This window comes from Sinocyclocheilus grahami, unplaced genomic scaffold, assembly GCF_001515645.1.
Source record: "Sinocyclocheilus grahami isolate Dianchi unplaced genomic scaffold, SAMN03320097.WGS_v1.1 scaffold7.1, whole genome shotgun sequence".
NCBI lineage: Eukaryota > Metazoa > Chordata > Actinopteri > Cypriniformes > Cyprinidae > Sinocyclocheilus > Sinocyclocheilus grahami.
The window spans coordinates 3,344,937-3,347,421 of NW_015505186.1; positions in this window are offsets into that span (position 1 = coordinate 3,344,937).

Genomic DNA, 2,485 nt, shown 5'->3' on the forward strand with positions numbered 1-2,485 from the left:
TAATATTTTTGTGTAAACCATGATACAATATCATTCAAAAGATTGAGTAAGTAAGACTAAAAAAAGAAATAAATGAATAAATACTTTTATTTGCATTAAACTGATCAAAAGTGACAATAAAGAGGTATATTGTCACAAAAGATTTATATTTCGAAAAGCATATTTATTTAGAATTTTCTATTTATCAAAGATTCATAAAAAAGTATCATGATTTCTTTAAAACATTAAGCTGCCAAAAATCGTTTTCAACATTGATAAGAACAATTATTGATAATTTAGTACCAATAATACCTGAGCAGCAAATGACCATATTAGAATGATTTCTGAAGGATCATGTGACACTAAAGACTGGAGTAATGATACTGAAAATTCAGCTTTGCCATCAATGGAATAAATTGCATTTTAAAATAAACCAGTTCTTTTTAATTGTTATAATATTTCACAATATTACTTTTTACGTTTTTAGTAACAAATACATGTCAATTATAATTATTAAAAAAGCAGTAATAGGATATCATGACATGCAGAGGTGCTAAATATTAACACGTTGCTCATTACACTTTCTTTGACCTTATTTTTCATCTTTTTTTAGCAAGCTCAGTGACACATAATGGCTGATAAAGCAATTTTAATCTCCTCTCCATGTGCATAATAAAGTCTTCATTACTCTCCTCATTAGAGTCATTATTTTAATGTATGAGCCAAACTCACTAATTGAAGGGTCTCGGGGCCATTAAACTTTTATCAAGCTACATTTTTACCAGCAAAATGGGAGGGTGTTAGCTTGAGCAGAGACCGATTTGATAAGGTTTCAGTGTTGTTTAATAAGCTCTATCTATCTACCTAAAAAACGAGACTGCTCATATTTATTTGTCCAGAATAAATGCAGCGCTCTCCATCTCTATACATCACATTGAGCTATTTTAACCAACTCCCTGGGCAAGAGACCAGGTCAGCAGAAAAGAATGAGAGAGAGAATTAGAGAGGGGAAACAGAGTCAAGTTTATTTGAAAGGTGATGTAATTTCAGCTGCAGTTTTCTAAAATTGGAAGTTGAGGAAGGACAAAGCAAATCCTCGGAATACCATGTGCAGTCAATGGGAAAGATCTCCTAACAGAAACACAGGCAACAAAGTTCTCATTTGGTCTGTTTTTTTTTTTTCAGCGATAATGGACATTTTACCTTTATTCAGGGTTCTCAGAGGCAGAAGTCGGCATAGTTGGGTAAATTTATAAAATAGAATTTTTGCGCTTCTATTTGCTACAGTAGCAAAAGAAAAAAACTAAAGTAGCATAGCATTCTTATGACTTCACAAAAGAGGTAAAAATATCAAGAAATTGTCAAATTTGCCACAACTCAGTCAGCCGTTGTATTACAAACACTCATGCAGTATTAACTAGTTTTCTATAATTTAATGGCAAGCTGATAAATTACAAAGTATAGTGTTATGTACATCAAATTTTTGAAAAATGAAAACACAAAAAATTTCACTTTATTAAATGATGTTAATAACCATGAAAAGCGTCATCACAGTGTGTGAAAAGGGTCCATTGTTTTAAGCAATCTGGCCAATTTCATTATAGATTTCAGTTATTTGTCCTCAAGAGATCAATATAGTTTGATTACATAATCACTTCCTGTGCACAGTTAACACGGGTGTAAATAAGATCTCTTGTCTTAATATCTTTCCTGTTGAACAGATGTATTTTCATTCAGCTATAGTCCCTGAAGCTCTATGTGATGGTCGAGCACATTCTTCTCAGAGCAAACGCTTGAGTTCTACACAGCCACACCATAAATAATTGAATTTGTGCGCAGATGCTGCCCAGGCCACACATTAGTCCCACCAAGGTCACTCCCAGCTGTGATAAGCAAGCTCCACTGTTGACTTCAGCATCCAGGGGAAAATAATAATTATTTTTTTTTAAATAAGAAAACATTTTTAGCCTTTTTCCTACCCTGTTTTCTGGATTAAATGATCAAAATAATCTGCTGGTTCTCACAGTAGTACTTGCATTAATGCAAATAACTTGAAACTCAAACATCGTCCCAAATGACGCACTATACACTATGCACTTATACACTATGTACTCAACCATGTAGTGTATGAATTTTATAAGGTTATTTTGTCATTAATAATAAGAGTCTGATAGCCCCACCCCCTTCGCAACGTAATTAAAGCTGCGACAGTTGAGTGCATGAAGTGTCCAACATTCCAAACTTCATTTTTTCGGTTATTAAAGTGCATCATCCGGGTATTTAAAGTGCACTTTTTCTTTTTGGAATTTTCAGTGTGAACACACTACTCGCACTATGTGTACTACAAAATGTCATAGAATAGTGCATAAGTACGTAATTTGGGATGCAACTACAGTCAAACATTGGAATGGTATTAAATAAAAAAAAGATTGTTTTATTTTACTTGGTTTTTCCCACATTTTTGGGCAGATTAAATATGGTGAAGTACTAATATATATATATATAT